Below are 27,717 nucleotides of genomic sequence, written 5' to 3'. Positions count from 1 at the left end.
AGTCTCAGGGAAAAACCCCTTCCCACCCCCCCAAACAGACACAAAAATCCTCCAGACCCATGCTCCGGACAGGTAACGCAGCAGTAACATAGAAAACAATAAAAAAGTAATCGGGACTACAGCTAGGTCCAGAACAACCACCCTCCCGCCCCCTCCGACCGAAGTCAGAAACTGCGTGCATGTGGCGCCCGAAGCTAAGCCACAAAACACACCAACCCTCGCGCACACGTCCCCCAACCCATTCTGAGTAACAGAGACACAGATAAAACAGACCCTGTGCCACTGCTGCTGCCCAGTGTACAGAGCAGGAAAAATGGCAAATGGGAGTAGTTAAGCAACAGCACTAAAGCAGACATCCAATTAATAAACTGATAGAAGCATGCGAAAAGTGCAAAGTAAACAAAAACAAAAGCATCCCATAACAGTACATTACAATACACAGGACCCACAGCGATCACAGAGAAAGTAATATAAATGTAAAAATAAAAATAAATGAATATTAATATATATATATTAAAAAAAAGAATCCGGCAAACCCAAAGGGGAGCGAAATAATTATAGGGGAAGAGTCCCAGGAGACTGGAAATGATCCATGGCGTTGTTCGCGTCCTCCGGAGTAGCGCACATGACCTGCTGGCTTCCAAAAGACAGCTTCAGATGCACAGGGAAAATCAGGGAAGGAGAAAGACCTGTTAGAGTGTATCTGTGTATTTTATCATATTATTATCCTCCTATATGTGTACGTGCAACCCTTAACAACTAACCCATGGCCCAGAAAAGGTTGCAGACAAGATGTCCTCACAGGGGCCTACCAGATTGTGACGCAGGAATAAGAGACCTTGAGAAAGGAAACAGATTCTGTCAACATAGCAGGGGGCCCACCTTGAGATATGTAATGCTTTGTATTAACCCTGTTTCACGGAGGCCTCACACAGCATTGACTAGTTAAAGACAAGACCCATGTAACCCCTCCCCTACCCTATAAATAAAGAAGCCAAGGGACTGTCCGGTGTGACACTCAACAGAGGCGCAGATACTGTCTGTTGCACCTGAAGTGGGCACCCTTGCGCAAGTAAAACAGAAAGACGTGTGCTGTCTCGATTATTCCTGGGTCCTAGAAGTGGAAGTGTGTGAGTAGTAAGCTGCGGCGCTTCCTCACACAGGAGATTGTAGGAGTGAAAGCTACGGCGCTTTCTCCAACATAACTAGATTGTAGGAGTGAAAGCTATGGCGCTTTCTCCTAACATAAATTGGTCCTTCGAGCCGGATCCGGAGAGAGATACCAGAGGGCGCCGACCAGTCCGCCGACGAACGACACCGAAAGCTGTCGACAGTCTCGCTCATAGGGAGTGAGTGAAAGACCTGCGACGTGAATTCGCCACAGGCCGGTGGTTAGAACCGTTCCCTGACGGCTGGGCTGGCGCCTGACGGGTCCCCGGACAAGAACTAGAACCACTTCGTCATAAAGGAAGGACCAGGTGAGAAGCACGACGCTGCAGCAGGGAAAGCGGGTGTGAGTTGAGAGGGCAGTAGCGGCCCCATACACCCGGCCTAGGTGCAACAACATACTGGTGACCAAGGGAAAAAGGACGGGTTTCACCCCTGAAAACTGACACCGCTGTCTCTTTAGAGGACAGTAGAAGGCCGTGCCAGTGTCCTCCCGAGGTCTCATGCCAGGGACTTGCACTTAGGGGTTATTATTTTTTGTATATAAAAAAAAAAATGGGGCAAAGTCAAAGCAAGGTAGAATTGGCGGGCGATGAGAAATTCATGGAAAAATATAAGGAGGGGGCAGGAATAATAAGCAACCAAAAGTGGCGAAAAAAGCATGGGTTTTCAGGAACCCTGAGTACAGAAAATATTCTGAGATTACAGACAGAATTGAAATTAGAAATGATGTCCGGCCGCTGTACAGGCAAGGACAAAGTACAGAAAAGACGAGAATATGTCTTATCCGATGTTTGGTTAGAACAAAGCAAACTCCGTGATATAGCCAGAAAAAAGAAACAGGAAAAGAAAAAGGAGACGCTGCAAGCGGCCCTTGTTAACATAGACGAGGAAACACCGCCGTCTGCTCCCCCGCAGACACCAGCGGACGGCCCACCAGTACTACAGCATCCCCCACCATAGCATAACATGCCAGACCCCCCACTTCCTGCTGTGCGGGGAGCTGAAGGAGGGAGTGCAAGGCCACACCAAACGAGAGCGACAGACCCGCATTTACGAATGCGAATAAATCCCGAGAATAAAAAAAAACACAATGGTACCGTTCGGATTCCGAGGATGAATCTGAACTGCTTGCTCCCATGGTAGAAGTTGCAAACCCCCGTATAGCCCCTGGCGAAGGAGGCCAAGCCTCACCAGCAACAATATTAGTATACCGCCCCTGGACAGCGGAAGATAGGGCTGCTGCCCTAAAAGGCATTCCACCCATAGAGGATGGAGTACCTGAATTCTGGTCCGCCATGACTGAGTTGCAGGTCAGTTTTCACCTAAATGGAAGAGAGCTGTTCCGCTGTTTTAGACAATTACTTAATCATAAATGGGGCCGGGTGGCTGGAGACTTTACTGGACAAGGAGCAAACAATTTGCCCCTCGGTCACGATGACCCACAATTACAACTAGCATTGGGCGACTTGAGACAGAGACTAGAAACAACATTTACAAGACGAGTTGATTATGGGAGAATAGCCCAATGTAAGCAAAAGGAAGGCGAAGAGCCAGAGGATTTCTTGGACAGGGTACGCCCGTTGTTCAGGACAAACTCTGGGATTCCTCATGGGGAGGACGAGAACGGGGTGTAACAACAACAATTAAAACGGGCTTTCCTAGCAGGGTTAAAACCTGAATTAAAGAAGTATATTGATAAATACTGGGTCCATCAAAACACAGGTACAGGGCAGCAAGCCGTTGAGTATGCCCAACACGCTCAGAAAGCTAAAAAAAAAAAAAAAAAAAAAAAAACTAAACCAGAAGCAACATTCGTAGCCCGAGGAGATCAAATAGTGGCGTATGCAAAACTGAAATACAGGAACAGACAAAACCTCGCGCTGATATTGCACTAACTCCAATTCCAAGCGCCGTAACCTTATTTGTCGATGGCTCTGCAGCCAAAGACAGATACGGGGAAAATAAGGTTGGATACGCAGTTGTGACTAAAGACAAAGTAATAGAGGCAGGAGCCTTACCATCCACATGCTCAGCCCAAGCAGCAGAATTATATGCTGTAATCAGAGCCTGTGAAATACATGAAGGACAGGAGATTACAATATATACGGACAGTCAATACGTGTTCTCTGCAGTGCACCACCACGCAGCAGTGTGGAAAAACAGAGGGTTTAAAAGTTCTCAAGGAACAACCTTGACACACGCAGCACTTTTACTTCGATTGTTAGACGTTGTACAAAAACCAAAGACACTCGCGTTATGTAAATGCAAAGCGCACCAGACTGATAATTCAGAGGAAACGAAAGGCAATGCGTTTGCTGACCAAGCCGCAAAGGCAGCAGCCCAGCAAACGCCAGAAAAAACAGAGAAGGGGTTATTCCTTATAGAACAAGATGTACTATATGATGCACAACAACAAGCTCCTACGTCAGAGAAAGACAAGTGGATTTCGCGAGGAGCCACACAAGAGAAAGACCTATTCAAGTTAGACGGAAAACCTATCTTACCCTGCAGCCTGTATAAAACCGCTGCGGTTGTGAGTCATGGGGTAACCCATGTCTCAACAGGAGGGATGGTACATATAATACAACAACATTTTTACACTATAAATTTTTCCAATTTTGCAAAAAACTACTGTAGAGCATGCCTTATATGTTGTAAACATAATGCGCAGGGCAATCTAAGACCCAAACGAGGCCAATTCCCTAACCCTACACAACCGTTTCAGGCAATACATATGGACTTTGTGGAATTAACATGGTCACAGGGAGTGAAATACTGCCTAGTGATAATAGACACTTTTTCAAAGTGGGTGGAGATATACCCAGTAAAACATTGCGATGCAATCACAGTTGCCAAATGCCTCGTGTCCCACTGCTCATTCTGCCCTTACCAGACGCCTCATTCGCGGAGTAACAGTGGAAGTCCGCTACAAAGGCACGAAGAAACAATAGGTTTTCGTTGTCTCAACCCGGTGAAGAAAACAGCTGAACTGTACTCCTTTAGGATGGCTCTGGTAGGGTGTCCATGGTGGGCTAAGGGAATATTAGGAAGTCTTTTCTGTCTTATGGTAATGTTGATTCTATGGCTGGTACCAGACACTGAGGTGCAGGAGAAGAAAAGGTGGACTCCGGACGGAGTGCACCTCACTAGCATAAAAGTAGACGAAACCCATCCATTCCTACGGAACTATTGGTATCGATATGTATATGATGTGGTATCCAATAAGAATTTGACTAACTGCTACAAAGGCAAATGGTGATAGAGAATCGCATGGCGCTAGATCTTCTCACTGCAGCGCAGGGAGGAGTGTGCGTATTGTTGAACCAAACCTGTTGTACATACATTCCTGACAATGTGCATTCACCCAACATGACTAAGGCAATGCAAAGGCTGAAGGACTTGTAAATTGCTATGACCACCGACACAAGGACGCAGAACGACTATTGGATGTCCTGGTTCACTACCGGGGCTTGGTGGTCCATATTACTCAAATTGAGTATACCATTTTTTGCATTCTTTGTGATGTTCTTCTGTTGTTGTATCACAGTGATACCTTGTTTTCGTATAATGATTAATTCTGCCCTGAGCCCTGCTTTCCGAGCCCAGGAGAATATGTTTTTGTCCCTCACCCAAAACATGGAAACAGATGCAGATGAAGAGGAGCAGGGGTGGATGCATGACGCACCATGACGGACGGGCCGAAATCCTCACCGGCATGGCCCAGTCCCGAAGTTTAGAGATGCTACACCCTTGTCTCTTTTTATATCACAGCAAATGTATAATTAACATGATAAACAGGAGGGACTGTTAGAGTGTATCTGTGTATTTTATCATATTATTATCCTCCTATATGTGTACGTGCAACCCTTAACAACTAACCCATGGCCCAGAAAAGGTTGCAGACAAGATGTCCTCACAGGGGCCTACCAGATTGTGACGCAGGAATAAGAGACCTTGAGAAAGGAAACAGATTCTGTCAACATAGCAGGGGGCCCACCTTGAGATATGTAATGCTTTGTATTAACCCTGTTTCACGGAGGCCTCACACAGCATTGACTAGTTAAAGACAAGACCCATGTAACCCCTCCCCTACCCTATAAATAAAGAAGCCAAGGGACTGTCCGGTGTGACACTCAACAGAGGCGCAGATACTGTCTGTTGCACCTGAAGTGGGCACCCTTGCGCAAGTAAAACAGAAAGACGTGTGCTGTCTCGATTATTCCTGGGTCCTAGAAGTGGAAGTGTGTGAGTAGTAAGCTGCGGCGCTTCCTCACACAGGAGATTGTAGGAGTGAAAGCTACGGCGCTTTCTCCAACATAACTAGATTGTAGGAGTGAAAGCTATGGCGCTTTCTCCTAACAAGACCCGACTCCTTCGCTCTCCGGATCGGCGCGATCATCGCCTTCCTGGCTGCAGCCGTCTTGGCGCTGAAGTCTTGAAAGAAGAAAATTCTCCCACCTTCAAAAATGAGGTCCTGCACTTTGCGGGCTTCACGCACCACAGCCTGCCGGTCACGGAAGTCCATGAAGTGCATGAGGATGGGAGGCGGACGAGAAGAGGTATCGGACCGGCCATGCAGCCTGTGGGCATGGTCAATGGCTGGCTGGAAATTAGGGAGATGGGGGAAAATAGCTGGCCAGAGGCTGTTAAGAAAAGACCGCATATCGCCCCCTTCGCGCCCTAGTTTAATCCCAACTACTTTAAGATTAAGGCGACGGCTGCGGTCCTCAATCTCAGTGATTTTAACATCCAGGGAAAGTAGGGCCTTATTAAAATCAGCCAGCTCCCTGGAGTGTCGATCGGTCACAGACTTCACAGAGGCGACTTCTTTTTGTATAGATTTAAAGTCCACCCTCAGCGAGTTCGGGTCAGCGTGGAGCTCCGAATGGTGTTGCTGGAGCGTGCCATTTAGAGAGTTAACCTGTTCGGAAATTAAGTTCTTCATTTCCGCGAGAAAAGGTGCCAAGAGAGGGGAAAGGGCCTCTTCAGAAACGCCGCCATCAGAGCGGGGCACTTTCTTCTCTGGACTGGAAAGAGCTGGGCGAGGTCTGCGCTGATTAGCAGCCATCAGGAAGAATAAAAGAACGAGTGCCGAATTCGTATGGAATTGCGAACGGGTAAGGGGACTGACTAAAAGGCAAATAGGTGGATGGGACGCGCGGACAAGCAGAGTTAGGCAGCCATTAGCGACGAGCGTCACGTGACCTCAATATCTACAAAATTTATAGACATCCAACAGAATTAATGATTTGATTTAAGACTCCAACAGTTTCTCTATAAAAATAGAAAACAATTGTTTAACTATAACCTATATGACAAATGACAACAGCAAATGAATTTTCTCTCTGCACATTTCCTACTCCATTCCCCTCCTCTTTTGTTTTTTTTTGTGTTCCATGTATGTCCTTTTATGGAATTAGTTCAAAATTTCCACAGGGCGCTATGGATAAATGAAACACAACAATTTTGTTGTATAATGCTATATGACGAGATAATTCCTGTATAATCATTAGTGTACTGTCTGTCATGCCAGGCTTGTCCGATCCTCGTGTGTGCCACGCCCCTCATCATCCACGTGTGCTTCTCCAATTGTCCCCAGCTATTTCCTGTTATTTTCGGCTTGTCTCTTGTATTTAGTCCGCGTCTGAGTGTGTCTTCCCCAGACTTGCCATTATTGTTGGTTAATGTTCGTGGATGTCAGTTTGTCGCCTTCCCCGCTTCCTGCTTGCCCTGTCTCTCCTGTTCCGATCCCGTATTAAATCTCGAATTCCCTGCCTACCTGCCTGCTTGCCTCGTCTTTGCCCGCTTCCTGCTCGCCCGTCCAACCCGAACTCTGACAGCGTGACAAGTCTCGCGAAGAAGAAAAAGCGGAGAGAAAGGAGACCAGCGGAGGCGCCGACGATCCGCCTGGGAGCCTGCTCTCTCGCTGCGGTTTGGCTTCCGGCCGAGTATGGGGAAGACACCCTCCTGAGCTAAAAGCTGGCAGGGCTCGCCCCAGACTTCGCCGCTGCAGCGGCCGCCCCCTCTAGCGGCCTACCACAACCGTGTGTCACGGCTGGCAAATAGGGGAGCGAGAGCGATGTGGGATGCTATCCCGCGGCACATGACGTGCCTGCCCCGCACGCCCCGCCAGCCCTGCCTGCACTTTCTGGACCCACTGTATCTCCTGCTGGTCCGGAGTCCGAGCTCTATGCAGCGGCCGCTGCGCTGCCTGCTCCGGCTCCACCCGCAGCTGTGACCCTGGCCAAGTGGTTTTTTGCCCTCCAGGGTCTGTTCTGGCAAATGATGGGGGAACCAGCAGTGAGAGACTCCCCAGAGGCAGCTGAGCTCCTGAACCAGCTGCGGAGGGAGTTCGCTGCCATTACCCCTGAGTCCCCACTCCAGCAACTGGCCATTGCAGAGGAGACTCTGAGGAGGCTGCTCCACTTGAGGACAGAGCAGGCTTCCTCAGCAGCCTGAGTAGTGCCCTCCGTGATACCGCCTGCTCTGTCAGTTCCTCATCAATTGTTTTCTGTTTTACTGGAGTCATAGCTTTTTGCACAAACTGTCTCATAGAGCTCTAGGTTGTAGTTGTGGTTCTGTTGCTGTACTGGATGATGGTGTAGACATTGACAAACTGGCACAAACAGTTGCAGTAGACAAACTGTCACTTTCCTTAGCAGCAGGTTCACCTGCTTGTCTTTCTTCTTCCCACTGGACTGATGGATGTGCAGTTCTCATGTGCCGATGCAGGTTGTTTGTAGAGCCTGTTCGATATGAGATTTTAACCTTGCACACTCTACACTCTTCCTTTGTATTATCAATGTAATTGAAATGTATCCAAATTTTACTCTGTTTCCTGCAGTCATTCATTTTGTCCCGCGCGTCTCCTTCCCTCCTGTTTCTCTGTCTGTGCATGCGATTGCTGTATTTGCCTATGGGTGCGTTCAACTTCACGCAGCTGTTTGCAGTGCTGGCTTAAAGCAATACATCATGTTTAGATTTTTTTTGTCTGACTTCAGCCGGCACTGCAAAACGTCACCGTGTCACATGGTACAAAAACCTCACAAGAGCAAGACGACTTAAGATATAAAGCCCAAGTCGAATGCACCCTGTAGCACCGCCCCCTCCCCTTCTTGCTCAGAGCAGGCATGCATCGTGTGGTTGACCAATCCATGCGGCTTTAAAAAAAAAAATAGAGAAAGAAAAAAAGCAGCTCTGACTCCGGCAGGCTCCGATCGTTCACTTCAAAGAGCCGGCTCCAAGAGCCGTTTCATTCGCGACCGACACATCACTACTGTTCACAAGGTTTTTCTCTTTCTCATCATCAACTGCCCCTGTAACACTGAACTGTTTTGAATATTGTTGGTAATGCTTATTGTATAGTGTTGATTGAGTTGTACTTTTCTGTCATGGTCAGAGAGCTGGGGGAGGGCTTTGTGCAAGTGATTTTGTTACATTGCATTTTTTTATACACTGTATATTTGCATTATTGTTTAGAGTATGTTAACATAAAAAAATCTATAATAAGGTCTTTTGGAATTACATAAATGGGTGCACTATACCAAAACACAATCTTAAATTCTGATTGTGAATTTTCAAGTCTTCGTCATGTTTTTGTCTTGATTAAAAGTCTTGATCTTTTCTTGGTCTTGGTTGGGATGGATCTTTGTCTTGACTTAGTCTTGTCTTGATCTCAAATCAGATGGTATTGAACGCATCACTGTATTCTAGATGTCAATTTGTTGAGGTAGTCTGATGAGATTTCACCCTGTGGTTCCTAAAGCATCTCCCACAAGTTGGATCGGCTTACTGGGCACTTCTTACGTATCATTCTGTCAAGCTGCTCCCATAACAGTTCAGTAGAATTGAGATCCGGTGACTGTCTGACCACTCCATTATACACAGAATATCAGCTACCTCAGTCCAGAGTCTGTGTTAATTTGCCCATCTCAATCTTTACTTTTTATTTGTTATTCTGAGACATGACTTTTTCTTTGCAATTCTGCTTAGAAGGCCAGCATTCCAAAGTTACTTCTTCACTGTTGACGTTGAGACTGGTCTTTTGTGGGTACTGTTTAATGAAAATGCCAGTGAGGAAAAAGACCTATGAGGCATCTGTTTCTCAAACTACACACTGTAATATCTTTATCCTCACTCAATTTTGCACTGGGGCCTCCCTCTCCTCTTTCTATTGTGGTTATAGCCAGTTTGTGCTGTTCTGTGAAGGGAGTAGTACACAGTTCTTTGTTTCTGACCATTTTGAGCTTGTAACCGAACCCACAATTACTGATGCGCCAGATACTCAACTATTCCACAGAAGGCCAGTTTTATTACTTCTTTAATCAGCACAACATTTTTCATCTGTGCTAACATAATTACAAAAGGGTTTTCTAATGATAAATGAACCTTTTAAAATTATAAACTTGCATTAGTAAACAACATTCAGCTGGAACACAATGGGCTTTTGTATATCTATGTATATATTCCATAAAAAACAGCGCTTTCCTGCTATGGTAGTCATTTGTCACATTAACAATGTCTACACAATATTTTTGATCAATCTGATGTTATTTTAATGGACAAAAAACTTTCTAAGTTACTCCAAACTTTTGAACGATAGTGTATATTGAAGTTATCTTTTGATTCCTATGCCATGTTTTGGTCAGTTATCTAGTGACTAATGTAAGATTGTGATCGGACAAACCAGTAATCAAGTTGTATGTTTTGGTTAATTTGTAAAAATTACATTAATAGGGTTTGGGAAGATTTTGTTATTCTTTTGTGTTTTCCTGCATGCTTTGTCAAGCTAGTTTGAAGTCACCCATGAGTATAACTTCTTTTCCTTCATGTAGTTTAATAATTGCAGAGAAACAGTCAAAGAAATCAATTGTAGTAGCAGGAGATCGATAAACTCAAGTACAACAAAAGACATTTCAGGGGATAATGTAATAGTGACCTCTACACACTCCAAGTTTTCATAAATATCAATTTAGAATTCACTGGACCAGGGTTTAAATGAATGTCTCCACATAACAAAAGGACAGTGCAGAAAATGATGAAATGATGGTATGGTACAGTTTCCCAGTGAGGTGGTGAGTGGAAATGAATGTAGATACAGGACCTAGACAATCTGACATGAAAATTCCTCAGTTTTTATGTTTCAGAAACACCATTGCCATGTCGCCCAACTTCCATATACTGTGGAATGGAAGTTCCAGATGATCAGGCGGTCTCCCAGTTTGTTTTAAGAGAGCAGTATCTGCCGAGCTGTTTATTTACTGATAATTTTACAATAATTCATGTTTTAATTCTCTTATTCTGGTAGAAGTCATACTCATGTGTGATCTGTGATGAATGTTGCATGTTTTATGTAGTGTATTCCTGCTGCACACAAATTGCCCTTTTGGGACAAAGAATAAAGTGAACTGAACTGTGTGTGTCACAATGTTCTAGTCAGCTCTGTCACTCCTCTTATAAAACTGTATTTTACAAAAAGTTCCAATAAAAAATGTGACCTGTACCCAGTGATTGTCGTGACCGATCGTGGTGCACGGAGCGAGGAAGCAGGAGAGGAATACCAAAGATTGGGTAACACAGGATTTAATGGAGAAACAGAACAGGGACAAAGCAAAGAATGAATGGCACTAAACAATCAAACTTCAATGACAGACCTATGGAAACGTACTCGAATGCAGACTGAAATACACAGGACTAATCGGAAATATCACAAAACAGCTAGTAAACGTGGGGATTCCACATGTGGTTCACGAGGGGGCGTGGCACACAGGAGGATTGGACGAGCAGGGCATGACAGTGATGTCACTTCCTCTGGCAGGAAACATTTGGAAGGCAGTGAGGCATGTCATGCTTCTTCACACATAATTTTGTAGAAAATGTTATGGATACACCAAGAGTAGATTAATTATTTTTACTGTTTGAGTTTAGTAAATTGAGTTAAGGCACAATAACCCCTATGAAGAAGCAAAGCATGGACACACGATTTCCCTTGCCTGGACGCGGGTCACCGGGGCCCCCCCCTGGAGCCAGGCCTGGGGGTGGGGCTCGATGGTGAGCGCCTGGTGGCCAGGCCCACACCCATGGGGCCTGGTCGGGCACAGCCCGAACAAGGCAAGTGGGTCCCCCTTCCAATGGGCTCACCACCCATGGGAGGGGCCATAGGGGTCGGGTGCAATGGGATCTGGGCGGCAGCCAAAGGCGGGGACCTTGGCGGTCCGATCCTCGGCTACAGAAGCTAGCTCTAGGGACATGGAATATCACGTCTCTGATGGGGAAGGAGCCTGAGCTGGTGCGCGAGGTTGTAAAATTCCGACTAGATATAGTCGGGCTCACCTCGATGCACGGCTTGGGCTCTGGAACCAGTCTCCTCGAGGGGGGTTGGACCTTTTTCCACTCTGGAGTTGTCCACGGGGAGAGGCGCCAAGCAGGCGTGGGCATACTTATTGCCCCCAGGCTGGGTGCCTTTAAATTGGGGTTTACCGCAGTAGACGAGAGGGTAGCCTCCCTTCGCCTTCGGGTGGGGGGACGGGTCCTGACTGTTGTTTGCGCTTATGCACCAAACGGCAGTTCAGAATACCCACCCTTTTTGGAGTCCTTGGAAGGGGTGTTGGAGAGCGCTCCTCCTGGGGACTCTCTTGTTCTGCTGGGGGACTTCAATGCTCACGTGGGCAACGACAGCGAGACCTGGAGGGGCGTGATTGGGAGGAACGGCCCCCCCGATCTGAACCCGAGCGGTGTTTTGTTATTGAACTTCTGTGCTCGTCACGGATTGTCCATAATGAACACCATGTTCAGGCATAAGGGTGTCCATATGTGCACTAGGCCACAGTTCGATGATCGACTTTGTAGTCGTGTCATCGGACTTGAGGCCGCATGTCTTGGACACTCGGGTGAAGAGAGGGGCGGAGCTGTCAACTGATCACTACCTGGTGGTAGGTTAGCTCCGCTGGTGGGGGAGGAAGCCGGCCAGGCCTGGCAGGCCCAAGCGTATAGTGAGGGTTTGCTGGGAACGTCTGGCAGAACCCCCTGTCAGGGAGAGTTTCAATTCCTACCTCCGGCAGAACTTCTCCCATATCCCGGGGGAGGCGGGGGACATTGAGTCCGAATGGGCCATGTTCCGTGCCTCCATTGTGGAGGCGGCTGACCAGAGCTGTGGCCGTAAGGTGGTCGGTGCCTGTCGTGGCGGCAATCCCCGAACCCGCTGGTGGACAGCGATGGTAAGGGATGTCGTCAAGCTGAAGAAGGAGTCCTATCGGGCCTTTTTGGCCTGTGGGAGTCCAGAGGCAGCTGACAGCTACCGGCAGGCCAAGCGGGATGCGGCTTTGCCGGTTGCTGAGGCAAAAACTCGGGCGTGGGAGGAGTTTGGCGAGGCCATGGAGAACGACTTCCGGACGGCTTCGAGGAGATTCTGGTCCACCATCCGGCGGCTCCGGGCGGGAAAGCGGTGCAGCATCAACACTATTTATGGTGGGGATGGTGCGCTGCTGACCTCAACTCGGGATGTCTTGGGTCGGTGGAAGGAATACTTCGAAGACCTCCTCAATCCCACCGACACGCCTTCCGATATGGAAGCAGAGTGTGGGGACTTGGGGGTGGACTCGCTTATTTCTGGGGCGGAGGTCACTGAGGTGGTCAAACAGCTCCTCGGTGGCCGGGCCCCGGGGGTGGATGAGATTTGCCCAGAGTTCTTTAAGGCTCTGGATGCTGTGGGGCTGTCCTGGCTGACACACATCTGCGGCATCGCGTGGACATCGGGGGCAGTGCCTCAGGACTGGCAGACCGGGGTGGTGGTCCCCCTCTTTAAGAAGGGGGACCGGAGGGTGTGCTCCAACTATAGGGGGATCACACTCCTCAGCCTCCCTCAGCTCCTCAGGATTAGGTCTCTGCTTTTTGCGGATGATGTGGTTCTGTTGGCCTCATCGGACCATGACCTTCAGCTCTCACTGGGGCAGTTCGCAGCCAAGTGTGAAGCGGTTGGGATGAGAATCAGCACCTCTAAATCCGAGACCATGGTTCTCAGCTGGAAAAGGGTAGAATGCTTTCTCCGGGTTGGAGATGGGGTCCTCCCCCAAGTGGAGGAGTTTAAGTATCTCGGGATCTTGTTCACGAGTGGGGGAACGATGGAGCGGGAGGTCGACAGGCGGATCGGTGCGGCGTCAGCAGTCATGCGGGCGCTGCATCGGTCTGTCATGGTGAAGAGAGAGCTGAGCCAAAAGGCGAAGCTCTGAATTTACCAGTCGATCTACGTTCCTACCCTCACCTATGGTCATGAACTATGGATAGTGACCGAAAGAACGAGATCGCGGGTGCAAGGGGCCGAAATGAGTTTCCTCCGCAGGGTGGCTGGACTCTCCCTTAGAGATAGGGTGAGGAGTTCAGTCATTCGGGAGGGACTCAGAGTAGAGCCGCTGCTCCTCCGCATCGAGAGGAGCCAGATGAGGTGGCTCGGGCATCTGATTCGGATGCCTCCAGGACGCCTCCCTGGGGAGGTGTTCCGGGCATGTCCCACTGGGAGGAGGCCCCGGGGAAGACCCAGGACACGCTGGAGAGACTATGTCTCCCGGCTGGCCTGGGAACGCCTCGGGATCCCCCCAGAGGAGCTAGAAGAAGTGGCCGGGGAGAGGGAAGTCTGGGCTTCCCTGCTGAGACTGCTGCCCCCGACCCCGGATAAGCGGAGGATAATGGATGGATGGATGGAGTTAAGGCACAAAATGGTGGAAAAGGTCAACTCTGTTGCCATCTACTCTGAAAATGGTTTATGCAGTTTAACGCTAACAAGCTGAGAATGAGTAACAAAGTCACATGTTTTCCAATTACATGAAAGAATTTCACATTGTTTTCCATTTATTATGTATTATGGCTCATTTTAATGTTAGGAATACATTTGTGGAATACCATTTTAGGTTAAGGAAATGGAATAATTTTTGCTTTTGATCTATGAACCTGTCAGCGGCCGAAAGGTAATGGCAATACATGGCACAACGAGATGCTGGTCCTGTAAGAAGGGTATAAAATCTGCGAAAAGATAGAAACAGGTGGCACAAATAGGAGGTGACAAGCAGTGTGGCTGATTTGGGCCAAAGGTAGCAAAAATACAAGTACGGGTATTGAGAGAGGCACAGAAGACATGCAGAGCACAATGGGAGACACTTGTGGAGATGACACCATCATAGTCCTGAAACTTACCCTGAACCATGGATGTCCAAGTTAGATTAGTGCATGCTTAGATTTTTTATATAGAGTCAGGTCCAGGGTGTGAGGGAGCTGGTGTGGTGAAACACTAAGGCAATGCTTCCTAAAGGGGATGCATAATATCCATTCCTGCTGTCCATGGATGACTAATAGGTAGGACTCTGGTTAGTGTGCTTGCCTATGGTTTAGGCAAGCTGGGTTAAATTTCTGGCTGCCCTTGAATTGGCTACAATATAATGTCCAGAAAAAAATGTTTTGTTTTCCAGATCACTAATGCATGAGACACATGTAGTCATTGTTCAAGAAAGATATAATTTGGATGTATTTGCTAAGATTAAATAATTGCTTTATGTTTGAAAATGTTTTTCAAATTTCCTGAATTGGGTAGAAAATTTGTTGTTTTTGGTCTTTTAATGATGGGTGGTCAATTCTGTTATTCATATCAACTCTATTACCATCAATGTCTACTCTGTGTAAGTGTCATGCCCGGCTTGTACGCTCCCCGTGTTTGCCACGTCTCCTGATTACCCACGTGTGCTTCCCTGATCGTCCTCAGCTGTGTCCGATTCTTTTGATCAGTCTCGTCCATTTAAGTCCTGGTCTTGCTTGTATCCATTGTCCGTCATTGTGGTATGGTGTTGTTCCTTCCCGTCTCGTGTTCCCTGATCCCAGATCCCATAATAAACCCTTGATTTTGCCCTGATTTCGGCTTGTTTGCCTGGTCCTTGGCCACATGCCGTTACGATCGCCGCTCTGCTCGCCCCCGATCGTGACAGTAAGGTTTTGCTTTAAAAATTATCATTAGATATGTAGTAAGAATTTTAGCTGTGACACAGCTTTTGATCAATTTGTTAACAATAAAATATAAAATTTTAAAGGATTTCATTCATTTTAAATGCAGAACATCTTGGCAAGTTTTCAGTCATGTGTTGACATAAGAACACAAGAACATAAGAACTATACAAACGAGAGGAGGCCATTTGGCCCATCAAGCTCGCTTGGGGAGAACTAAACTAATAGCTCAGAGTCGTTAAAATCTTATATAGCTCTGATTTAAAGGAACCCAAGGATTCAGCTTGCACCACATTATCAGGAAGGCTATTCCATACTCTGACTACACGCTGTGTAAAGAAGTGCTTCCTTAAATCCAGCTTGAAATGTTCTCCCGCTAATTTCCACCTATGGCCACGAGTTCGTGTATTTAAACTAATGCTGAAGTAACTATTTGGTTGAACAGCATCCAAACCTTTTGTGCCCTTGAGAGGTAAAGTGGGCTATCCCACATTTTTGACCCCTACCCCCTTATTATTGAATATTTTCAATTGGATCAGTTGTTCTTATCTAAGTCATACCTCTGTGCTACCTGTGATATATATCAATTGTAGGGTATAGGCACACTGATTTTAAAAAAAAAAATTCAAAACTTTGTTTTTGTGGGATAGCCCACTTTACCTCTCAAGGGCACATTTTTCCTCCAAAACAAAAAATCTCAATTACATAAGACTTATACATGAATTAATGGATGTAGAGAAAAAAGCTCTCCTAGGGAGGATAGATATATTCCAATCAATATATTTTTGATTTGACAAAATTTGTTTACAACAGAGTTGACAGATTTTTCTGCTGCATTTATCAGAATCAATCTGTCATGCAATAAGGCACCTGGAGCGCAGACAAAAATGCAGGACGCCAGACATCGAGGAAACACTGGGTTTTTAATGAAAGGTGAAGCAAAATGCAGACTGACAATACTATGACCGGACTGGGGAAACAAACTGAACCGCGAACAAAATACATTGGACTAAGGACGGCAACAGGAAACATCTGGTGAACATGGCCGGCCGGGACGGGGGCCTCTCTGGGCAGGGACCTCTGGCGTCGGGACCTGAGATGCCATGGGGATTGACAACGAAAGGGCCAGTAGTGAACAAGGGACACACAGAGGGATGAAGAGCAGAGACAGGAAGGATAAAACCAGGGGCCAGAAAGGGAAAAGATGGGGGACAACGGGGAGCCCGAGAGAACCCCAGTGGGCAAAAGGCAGCAGCCGCCGGGGCAGCAGGTGACCGCGAAGCCAGAGCAGAAGGGGACCTTGGAGAGAGTGAGGAGTTAGGCAGAGGGGCAGGAGGAGGAGGAGGCGAGGAGGAAGTCGGAGGGGGCACCAGGGGAGGCAAGGAGGGAGTTGAAGGGGACCTTGGCGCAGGCGACACCACAGCCGGCAAAGGCGAAGGTGCTGCCAACCGACGAGACGAAGAAAGGGGACCCGCAGGCGACCAAGGAGTCGAAGCGGGGATAAGATAAGAAAAGATAAGATGGCCTTTATTAGTCCTACGGGTGGGAAATTTGCATTACACAGCAGCAAAGTCGACAGTGCAGCAGAAATAAGCAGAATGCAGAAAAAAAAATAAATTACAGTAAATAACGGAAATAACAGAAAGCAATAACAGTAGTATCAAACAATAGAAAATAAGAAATATATCTATCCATCCATCCATTTTCCAAACCGCTTGTCCTACTGGGTCGTGGGGGGTCCGGAGCCTATCCCGGAAGCAATGGGCACAAGGCAGGGAACAACCCAGGACGGGGGGCCAGCCCATCGCAGGGCACACTCAAACACCATTCACTCTCGCACGCACTCCTATGGGCAATTTAGCAACTCCAATTAAAAAGAAATATAAATAAAATAAAATACAATATATACAATACAATACAAAATGGTATGTTCTTATTGTTTTTTGTGAAGTCTGATGGCAGATGGAAGAAAAGACCTGTGGTATCTCTCTGTCGCACACCTTGGATGCCACAGTCTGTCGCTGATGGAGCTGCTCAGTACTGACAGTGTGTCCTGTAATGGGTGGGAGATGTCCTCCAACAGGGAATGTAGCTTAGCCAATGTTCTCCTGTCGCTCACCACCTCCACTGAGTCAAGGGAACATCCTAAGACAGACCTGGCTTTTTTAATCAGCCTGTTCAGTTTTTTTCTCTCCCCAGTAGAGATGCTGCTGCCCCAGCATACCACACTACAGAAGATGACTGATGCCACCACAGAATCATAAAAGGTCTTCAGGAGTGGCCCTTGCACTCCAAAGGACCTCAGTCTGCATAGCAGATACAACCTGCTCTGACCTTTACTATAAATAGCATTTGTATTGTGGTTCCAGTCCAGTTTATTGTTCAGATGAACACCCAGATACTTATAGGAGTCAACAATCTGAATGTCCATCTCCTGGATGTTGATTGGTGTGGGTGGAGGACGTTTGTGCCTATGAAAATCCACTACCAGTTCTTTGGTCTTTCCAGCATTAATATGGAGGTTGTTCAGTTGGCACCATTCCACAAAGTCTTGGGTCATTTCTCTGTACTCCTTATCATCCTCATTAGTAATGAGGCCAACAATTGTGGAGTCATCAGAGAATTTTTGCAGAAAACCGTTGGTCGAGTTGCGTGAGAAGTCCGCAGTGTATATGGTGAAGAGAAATGGGGCCAGGACTGTTCCTTATGGGGCCCCTGTACTGCACACGACGGTGTCAGACACACAGTCCTGTATCTTCACATATTGCGGTCGATTCGTTAGATAGTCCAGAATCTAAGAGGTGAGGTGGGGGCCCACTCCTGTGTACAGTAACTTGTCCCTCAGTCTTGTGGTTATGATGGTGTTGAAGGCACTGGAGAAATCAAAAAACATGATTCTCACAGTGCTCCCAGGCTTTTCCAGGTGAGAGAGGGATCTGTATAGGAGATGAATAATAGCATCATCTACCCGTAGGTGACCAATGAGGTGACGGAGGCGGCCCCGAAGACAGCTGATGAGCCATCAGAGGGCTCGGAGGGCTGGTGGTCCCTTCTGAACACTCATGTGGAGTGGCTAGAGGGACAGGGGAAATACTAGCAGGGCACACCCCTGATGTGGATCCTCAGAAGGCAAAGAAGGTCCCAATGCTGTATGATGGAGATACAGTGGCTACTTGAGCGTGAAGCCATTCAACTCACCACTTCTCTGCAGCATGAAGCCACTTAGCCCATTGCTTCTCCACAGCTTGCTGCCACTCAACCCATGGACTCTCCACTCTCGTCGGAGGAGGAAGAAGCAGAGGAGTGGAATCTGGGTGGCCAGCATGGATGGTATGCCCCTGTCTCCCTCTCCAGGAGACAGAGACTCAGCCAGTCTCTCTCTTGGTCCCCAGCGGTGGTGACTTCCCCTGAGCAGCACATATATACACTGTTTTCTTCCATCTGCCATCAGACTTCACAACAAACAATAAGAACATACCATTTGTATTGTATTGTATTGTATTGTATATATTGTATATACAGGCCTCAGACCCTCCTAGAACAGTATGATGCCGCATACAGTTTTGGACCACCCACATTAATTCAACAGTCATATCTTATCCCAATACCACCATGCTGTCCTATGTATGACATTAAACTGCATCCGACCCTGCAATTTGGGGGGTTGGTGGCAGGACTGGCACTCCAGCCACCGTAAAATAACTCACAACTGCTCAGAATGAACAGCCACGATACCCTTCTGCTCTCCTGCTGCAGCCAGCCACAAGAAGGCTACACACAACATGAAGGGGATAGGGGAAAGCCTTTGGGAGCTACATCCCTGGATGAGTCAAAACTATTGGAAAGCAAATAGGGTCAAGCCTGTTGGGGATCAGGCCTGGTGTGGTGCTGAGCCATCACTTGCTGCATGGTAGCACTTGGGTCATAGTTTGAGGCAAGATGACCATCTTCCTCTGCTGTCGGGTAAACTGATTTCAGTGGCAGCACTCTCTGAGTGGCCAGATCTCTGTAGGTGGGTATACCTACTTTTGGTCTGATCAGTCTGATGACTGCCATAATTAGGGAGTAGCTATTGTTGTAGCGGATTGGCTCCTCCCAATGGTGTCATATGTTACTCCTTTTAATGAACATATTATGAGACTTAGGCTGAGGCACACCTTGGGTGTCTAGTCTGTTGTCTCAGTGTATACAGTTCTCCGACTGTGGTGAGTGATGTCTCATCAATGGAGACATTTTACTCGCAACTTCACTCAGTGGTTGATGGGTGCTCACCAGGTGACATTCCTCTGGTCATGGGTGTCTTCAGTGTGACCACTGGCATTGACAGGCCTGGCTATGAGGACTTTGTCGGTCCCCATAGATCTGGAGACTGGGCTGAGAGTGGCTCTGTGTTCCTTGACTTTGCAAAAGGTCAGGGTCTGTGGGTCACTGGATCCTGATTCCAACTCCCTGAGCTGCATCATTGGACTTGGTACTCCAACAATGGTGGTGCATCAAAGGAGATTAATCCCATCTTTGTGGGCAGATGCTGGAGTCTCCTGCAGAACTATGGGGTATACAGAAGTGCCCAGTTTGTGAATTCTGAGCACAGAATTGTTGTTGCTACTCTGAAGATTCAGCTTAGACCCAGTAGGCTACCACCATCTAGGAGAATGAGGCTGGATTTGGGCAGGCTCCAAGATTATGCAATGCAATGCAATTTTATTTGTATAGCGCATTATCACAACATTACATTGTCTCAATGCGCTTTACATTTCTGCCACGTAAAGACCCCCCAGTGAGTAAGCCAAAGGCAACGGTGGCAAGGAAAAACTCCCTAAGAGGAAGAAACCTTGGGAGGAACCAGACCCAAAGGGGGGGCCCATCCTCCAGGGGCCGGCAGAAGAGTCAAACAAAACATGATTATATAATTTAAGCTAATACAGGGGTTGAAATTTCAGTCTCGATGCAGGGGCACACCGGTGCCGGCACGGGGTGCTTAATGCATGATGGCAAGATCAACAGTGTGCTATAAAGACCCTGTCACTGACATTTCAGGGAGAGCGCTTCACTTTCTTCTTGTATTCCGTGGCTTGTACTTGTTGTTCTTTGCTAGTGTATTGGACAGTGTTGGCTGCTTGATGGAGATCTGAAAGAAGCATCCTTGAATATTTTCTGTAGTCAACCACAATTGGATCTCTTAGCACTTGCATATAGAGGATGTCTACCAGTAGTCTGGGAATCTGGCCAAACATGAAGTAGAACAGTGCATATCCTGTTGTTTCAGGAACAGTGGTAGTGTATGCAAAAATTTGTGTTTGGATCTGCTGAGGTCACTGCTGCGTGGTCCTTAAAGGGAGAGTGTAAAGCATATTCACCAGTGTTCTATTGAAACTCTCTGTCCCTCCTTTTCCCACAAGGTGATAGGCAGTAGTGTGTGATTTGGCTACCCCTGTGAGTTGAAGCAGCTTAGCACTAAGCTCACGTGTAGTGGTCAGTGATTACCAAAACGTCCACTGTCTGCTGCTTGTTGTCCTCTGCTGTCCAAAAATCGATACACACCAACTCCATGGGTGCTTGTTACAGGAGCTCAGGCAGCTGTCTCCAGAGTCTTTGCAAGGATACACTATTGACAACACTTCACATACTTTTCGTGTCTTGTTCCATTCCTGGCCAAAAAAACTTTGTCTTATCAGATTAAGGCCCGGTTTCACAGACAGGGCTTAAGCCTAGTCCCAGACTAAACTGCCAACTTGAGCTGTCTTAACTCAAAGTGACTTGCACAGATATAGATTAAAATAGTCACAGACTTAGCCTATTCTGGATTAAACAAAGCTGATTGCAAGAGGGAGGATTATAGCTAGTCTATGACTAAATTGAAGCTTAAATTAATCCTTCAAGGAGGCAGGTTTAACTCCTGCTTAGCACTGTTTGTGAGGGGAGCATGGAATATTTGGAATATCTAAATGAAAACCAGCATGCACAACAGAGGCCTGCAAGAGTACTTTTGGATAGGAGCGATCCATTACATTACTTTGATGACACAGCTTTTCAAGACCGCTTTCGCATGTACAAAGAACATGCATTGGAGATAATATCTTTGCTAGAACCTACACTTTCCTGTCTGTCTCTGAGAGGAAAGCCTTTACCCAGTTCTCTCCAAGTTCTGCTCACATTGAGGTTTTTGGCATGTGGGACCTTTCATCGTGAAACTGGTGATTTGTGTGGTGCCAGTGAAGCAACTGTGTGTAGAATAGTTCACAAAGTCTGCAGAGCCATTTGTGAACTGAGGAGTGTTTACATAAAGTTTCCTGATGCTGCTGACCAAGCCAACTACAAAGTGCAATTTTATGAATATGGGCACTTCCCAGGTGTCATTGGCTGTATAGATGGATGTCATGTTCCCATCAAGTGTCCATCAAGTCCTGATGCTGAGGAGTACAGGAACCATAAGAACTGGTTTTCAATCAATGTTCAGGGCGTATGCACACCAAATTTAGAGTTTGCAAACATTGTAGCGCGTTGGAAAGGTTCAACTCATGATTCAAGGATTTTTCTCAACTCCTCATTGTGTGCTCAGTTTCAGAGAGGACAGCATAATGGACTTCTACTTGGTGACAGTGGATATGGTCAGAGTAACTTTTTATTCACTCCATACATAAATCCCACAACAGTGGAGCAGCAAAGATACAACAGAGCTCATATCCGAACAAGAGGCATGGTTGAACGCATGTTTGGAATATGGAAAAGTCGATTCCAGTGTTTACGCAATACACTTCGTTTCAGCCCAAGAAGATGCTGCAAGGTCATCATTGCTACAGCGGTGCTGCACAACTACCTGAAGCAGCGTTGCTGTCCTGATCCTCCAATGGAAGATTATGATGAAGCAGATGTAGCAGTGGCTGAGGCAGGCAATGGCCAACAAGGACTTGCACATAGAGCTGCATTCACAATACAGCACTTCAGCTAGGTAAGATGAATTTCAATATGGAAGGTATTTACTATGGCTTATTTTTCCTTGATAATGTTCTGTACAAAAGTAAAACTGTCACGCCCGGCTCGTCCGCTCCTCCTGTGTGCCACGCCCCCTGCTTACCCACGTGTGTTTCCCGAATTGTACCCAGCTGTTTCCGTTTGCTGTCATTCAGTCTGGTGTATTTAAGTCCTGGTCTCCCCAGTTTGCTTTGTCTGTCATTGATGTTAGTGGCGTTACATGTCTCCTGCTCCCCATTACCTCATTAAACCCCCGTTTTCCCTGTATCCCGCTTGCCTGCCTGCTCCTTCCACGCCCTTCCGCACGATCGCCGCTCTGCTCGCGATCGCTGCCTTGTCTCCCGTGACAGAATGACAGACCAACTCAACAAGGCACAGCAGCAGACCGAGAGCCAACGTCTCGGTCTGCTGCAAGAGGTTCACTACTGGCTGAACCAGCCCGACGTCGAGGAGGACCCCGTCGCGCTGCAATTGGCCACCGACAGCTGCGATCTCCTGCTGGCGATGTCCCCATCGGAGGGCAGGCATCGTCTAGGAGAGGTGCGCTCCAACCTCAACCAGCTGGTTCAGCGCCTAACAGCGCGGAGGTTGGGGCTGGACGCACGGTGCGTCCCGGAGGTTGTTCCCCAGCCGTCCGTCCTGTCGGACGTGGAGCAGCCTCCCGCGGACACCATGACAAAGAGGAAGAAGAGGAAGAAGCACGCGATCGCCCCTGCAATCGTTCTAGGAGCGTGCGCGCTCATCCCTGCTTCTCTCCTAACCGGGGAATTGGAGGACTCCCCGGCTGACCTTGACGTCATCACCACAGCTAAGCTGCCTGCGCTGGCAGCTTCCCCAGTCCGGGGAGAGCACCCAGCCGCCGCTGAGCTGCTACCGCCCCTCGAGCGGTACTACTTCCGGCCCGAGCGGCTGGCCAACAAGGGGGCCCGCGCGGTGCGGGACGCTATCCCGCGTGTGCCCCGGGCACTTAAAGGGACCACGTCCGTCTTGCCCGTACCGGTCCCGCCTCCTGTGCCGGCAGCCCCTGCTCAGCCCGAGCAGCCGCCTCCTGTGCCGGCAGCCCCTGCTCAGCCCGAGCAGCCGCCTCCTGTGCCTGCAGCCCCTGCTCAGCCCGAGCAGCCGCCTCCTGTGCCTGCAGCCCCTGCTCAGCCCGAGCAGCCGCCTCCTGTGCCTGCAGCCCCTGCTCAGCCCGAGCAGCCGCCTCCTGTGCCTGCAGCCCCTGCTCAGCCCGCGCAGCCGCCTTCGCTACCCGCCATTGCCGGCGGACCCCGCTCCCGTGCAGCCGCCGCCGCCTGCGCAGCCGCCTTCGCTGCCCCCTTCGCCTGCTGCAGCTCCCGGGCAGGCGCCCCCACTGCAGCAGCCGCCTTCGCTGCCCCCTTCGCCTGCTGCAGCTCCCGGGCAGGCGCCCCCACTGCAGCAGCCTGCAGCTCCCGGGCAGGCGCCCCCACTGCAGCAACCTGTAGCTCCCGGGCAGGCGCCCCCACTGCAGCCAGCTCCTGTTCCTGACCGCGCTCCTGTTCCTGACCGCGCTCCTGTTCCTGACCGCGCTCCTGTCCTGGCGCCCCCTCCGCCTGCAGCAGCCCCAGGTCCTGACCGCGCTGCAAGTCCTGACCGCGCTCCAGCGGCTCCCGATCCGCCGCCCCTTGCCTGCGGCTCTGGCGTCTGAGCAGCCGCCTTCGCTCCCTGACGCGCCCGGAGGAGCGCGCCTTGGAGAGGGGGCTCCCACAGGGGCACGACCGCCTCTGTCGAAGGACCCCGCGCCTGCAGTTCCAGAGCCGGCGCCCGCGCCCGAGGCGCTCCCCGTGCCTGCTGCAGCTCCCTGGCCGGCGCTCCCACTACAGCAGCCTGCAGCTCCCGGGTCGGCGCCCCCACAGCCTGACCGTGTTCCTGTCCCGGCGCCCCCTCCGCCTGCAGCAGCTCCCAGGCAGGCGCCCCCACTGCAGCCACCTGCAGCTCCCGTCAGTGCTCCAGTTCCTGCAGAGGCGCCCCCTCTGCAGCCACCTGCTGCAGCTCCCGGGCCGGCGCCCCCTCTGCAGCCGCCTGCTGCAGCTCCCGGGCCGGCGCCCCCACAGCCTGACCGTGTTCCTGTCCCTGGCCCCGCTCCTGTCCCTGGCCCCGCTCCTGTGACTCCTGGTCCCTCGCCCCGGCAGCGTCGACCCCGACCTAGGGTCGGCCTGTCTGTGTCCCGCAGGGGAAGGGGACACAGACGCAGGGCTGGGGTCCCGCCCGCCCTGCCCCCTGGCTCGCCCTGCCTCGCCTGCGCTGGGGCTCGGTTGGCGCCTGCGGGTCCTGGCCCTCCGGGTCGGCTGTCGCCTGCGGGTCCCTCTCCGGTGCCTCGTCGCCCTGCCTCGCTCCCCCCTCCGGTGCCTGGTCGGTCGCCTGGGGGTTTCCCGACGGCGGCTCCTCGGTCGCCTGCGGGGCCCCTACCTGCGGCCCGTCGGAGGACGTCGCCGCCTGCTGCGGCTCCCCCCCTCGCCTTGCCTTCGCCCTGGCCCCTTCCAGCTCCCTCGTCCCCTTCCCTGGTGCTCCCTCCTGCTCCCTCCCTGGCCCCTCCGCGGGTCCCTCGCCCTGGCTCCTCTGCCCCTCCGAGGTCCCCTCCGGCTCCGGCCTCCCGGCCGCCTGCGGCCCCTCCGGCTGCCTCCCGTCGCCCGCTGGGGCTCCCACGGGCTCCCCTTTGTTCCCCCGCCTTCTCTCCCTTCTTTCCTGTCTCTGTCCCGCCTGTCTTTGTTCCTCCTCCTGCCTTTGTCCCGTCGTTCCCTCCCGTCACTCCCGCTCCTTTTGTTCCGCCTGTTCCCTCTGTTTCTCCCTTTCTTATCTGTCTCTCCGCTTTCCCGGCCCTTTGTCAGCTCCTGTCCTATGTTCTGTCTCTTGCCTTGTTTTGTGCTTCGGTCCTGTTCCCCGTCGTGCGTTGATTCTGTTCTTGTTTTTCAGGTCCTGTTCTGCCTCGTCCCGTCCGTCGCCCCCTTCCTTGGCGCGCCCGGTGTAGCGCGCCTTTGGGGGGGGGTTCTGTCACGCCCGGCTCGTCCGCTCCTCCTGTGTGCCACGCCCCCTGCTTACCCACGTGTGTTTCCCGAATTGTACCCAGCTGTTTCCGTTTGCTGTCATTCAGTCTGGTGTATTTAAGTCCTGGTCTCCCCAGTTTGCTTTGTCTGTCATTGATGTTAGTGGCGTTACATGTCTCCTGCTCCCCGTTACCTCATTAAACCCCCGTTTTCCCTGTATCCCGCTTGCCTGCCTGCTCCTTCCACGCCCTTCCGCACGATCGCCGCTCTGCTCGTGATCGCTGCCTTGTCTCCCGTGACAAAAACAGTGTGCAGCAAAATTTACCAAGTCACTTAAACAATACTGCTTGAAAATGTAAAATAAAATACTTTCACTCATGAATATGTAAATGACAAATTGGTTATTATTCTTTCTTTTTTTTTTAACACATCTTTTACACACCATGGCTTGTAATCACAGCTGTCTCCTTACTGTATCTTTTTTGTATCATACCTCTTTCTGCCAACTTCATATCCAATTCAGCCTGTAGAATTCTCATTTTCATGTCATGCTCTTCCTTCATAAATTTAATTTTTTGCTCATGGAATTCTCTGGCTAACTTTTCATGGATGGTCATTCTGCTTGCTCTATTCTGACAGGTGGTGGCAGCATCTTTTCTCAGGGATGCTGGAGCAGATGTGGAGGGCACACACTCACTGTGCTCTGGCTCTGCCAGCCTGTTCAGATCCCTCTGTTCTGTGGGGGGAAAAAACCCACAGAAGCACAAATAAAGAAGCACACATGATCCTTAAGAAGAATAAAGATTGACAGAGTGGAATATGTGCCAAAGGCAGTAACCAATTTCTTTCTTACGTACCATTTGTTCTCAGTTCTTCATCTGAACTGTTGAAGTGATCATCATCTGGTATACCTTCCAGAGGTTGCTGGTTCTGTATTATTCCAGACAACAAGTCGCTCACTTCATCAGTTTTGTCTTTATTTGGTGCTCCACCACCAGTAATAAATCGCTGTCTTCTTATCTCTGCATTCTGTCTTTTTAAAGCCAGTTTTACGTTCTTCCACAGAGTCTATACAGGCAAATATCATTCATTATAAATTGTGACAAAAATATAAATATGAAAAATGTGCAATGATAATAACAAAGACATCTCACCTGAAGTTGTTGTATTGTTCTTGTGGTTGCATTTTCATTTGCATTGAATTCATTGCAAATTGCATTCTAAGCACTCCTTTTCTTTTGTTCACTAGCAGTAGTGTGGGTTTTACTTTCAATGACTGGATAGTTTGTCAAAATTTGTTTTAGTAGTGTTTTTTCATACTCACTAAAGTTTTTTGAACGAATTCTTTTTGCCTCAGCCATTGCTTTGTGTCAAGATTTAAACCAACAATAGTGTTTTGTAGTCCATTTCAGGTTTTAATCAACACCATCAGACCAACATCATGTGCTTATACTCAACCTAATCAGGCCTATCTCAGGTGTTCTCATTTAACCTTACTTAAATTACTCCAGGACTCTGTAGTCTCTGACTAACTAAGCCTATTTTAAGCTATGTTCATGAAAGATACTTAAATGCCCTAGATTAACTAGTACTGATTACGGTCTACTCCGGGCTTATATTAAGCCCTGTCTGTGAAACCGGGCCTAAGTGTTTAAGCTTGACCCCGGTGTCCTGCTAAGTCATGCACATAAGACAAAGCCTTTCCTTTCAAACTCCAAGGCAGGATGTACTGAAACTTCTTCAGTTTTGTGAGGGTATCTTTAGAAACTCAGTATAACACACCATCCAGTATTTGCAGACGATCACAACTCTTCAACAGTGCAAGCACAGCAGAATTCAAGCTGCTTCTTTCTCACCTAGATGGCTATTTCTTTTTCTGTAAAAAGAGCACAACTTTTGAAATGACTGAATCTTGAGACTGAGCACTCTGAAGTTCACCAAATGACAGTGTCTTGCTTTACTGACATAAATGCGGGCACTTAACCCCCAGCTTCCTTGGTGCTGCTACAGGTGGCTGCCCTTTAAAGACAACTTATTCTACAAAAAAATCAAGTTGAAGGAGGTGTAAAGGCAATTTTCCCAAGAGGATTATTAAAGTATCTATAAAAAAATTATATAAATTGAGGTAGAGACTGTAATAACTGAGCTGCTCTGGACCTTGCAGCTGTTTCTTACTCTTCTTGAGCCTCACAGACAGCTTGCATGTCACTACCCTCTTGATTCCAATGAGGTGGAGTTCATGAATTTCTTTTATGAATTGTTCAGTATGTTCATTGACTCCTTGACCCAGAACTTTACAACGGAATGTGTCTTGAACTCCATCTTCCTCAAGTTCACCAGCTTCCTTAAGCAGTCTTTGGTAAGGCTCACTGATCTCTGACCCAAAGATGTGGCAAAAGGGCTTCTACGCTGTTTTTAGCCCCTGAAATATTCCTCAGATCAAAAATGTAGGGGGCAGGTTTTGCCACCCATTGTTGCTTGCATGCATCCAGCTTGGGCTTTGTCATTATCTAATTCAGTGTATATTTTCAGGTGAAGGAGTGACCCTTCAACCAGAGACTGAACTTCAGTTTAATGCAAAAAACTCCAA

At 48.8% G+C, this 27,717-nt stretch overlaps 2 long non-coding RNA genes across 2 annotated transcripts; one reads left to right on the top strand and one right to left on the bottom strand.

The window, feature by feature from the left end:
• Positions 1-21,983: 21,983 nt before the first annotated feature.
• On the top strand, positions 21,984-26,146 carry LOC125747393 (uncharacterized). The gene is made up of 2 exons (XR_007399291.1): positions 21,984-22,102; positions 25,767-26,146. It is a non-coding gene; the product is annotated as an uncharacterized LOC125747393 (long non-coding RNA).
• Positions 22,032-26,116, bottom strand: LOC125747394 (uncharacterized). The gene is made up of 3 exons (XR_007399292.1): positions 25,985-26,116; positions 25,621-25,863; positions 22,032-22,161 (listed from the first exon to the last, which is right to left on the bottom strand). It is a non-coding gene; the product is annotated as an uncharacterized LOC125747394 (long non-coding RNA).
• Positions 26,147-27,717: the final 1,571 nt, after the last annotated feature.

Source organism: Brienomyrus brachyistius, chromosome 8 (assembly GCF_023856365.1).
Source record: "Brienomyrus brachyistius isolate T26 chromosome 8, BBRACH_0.4, whole genome shotgun sequence".
Taxonomy (NCBI): Eukaryota; Metazoa; Chordata; class Actinopteri; order Osteoglossiformes; family Mormyridae; genus Brienomyrus; species Brienomyrus brachyistius.
Note: the sequence above shows the minus strand (reverse complement) of the source record. Positions and strands in the feature narration are given on the sequence as shown.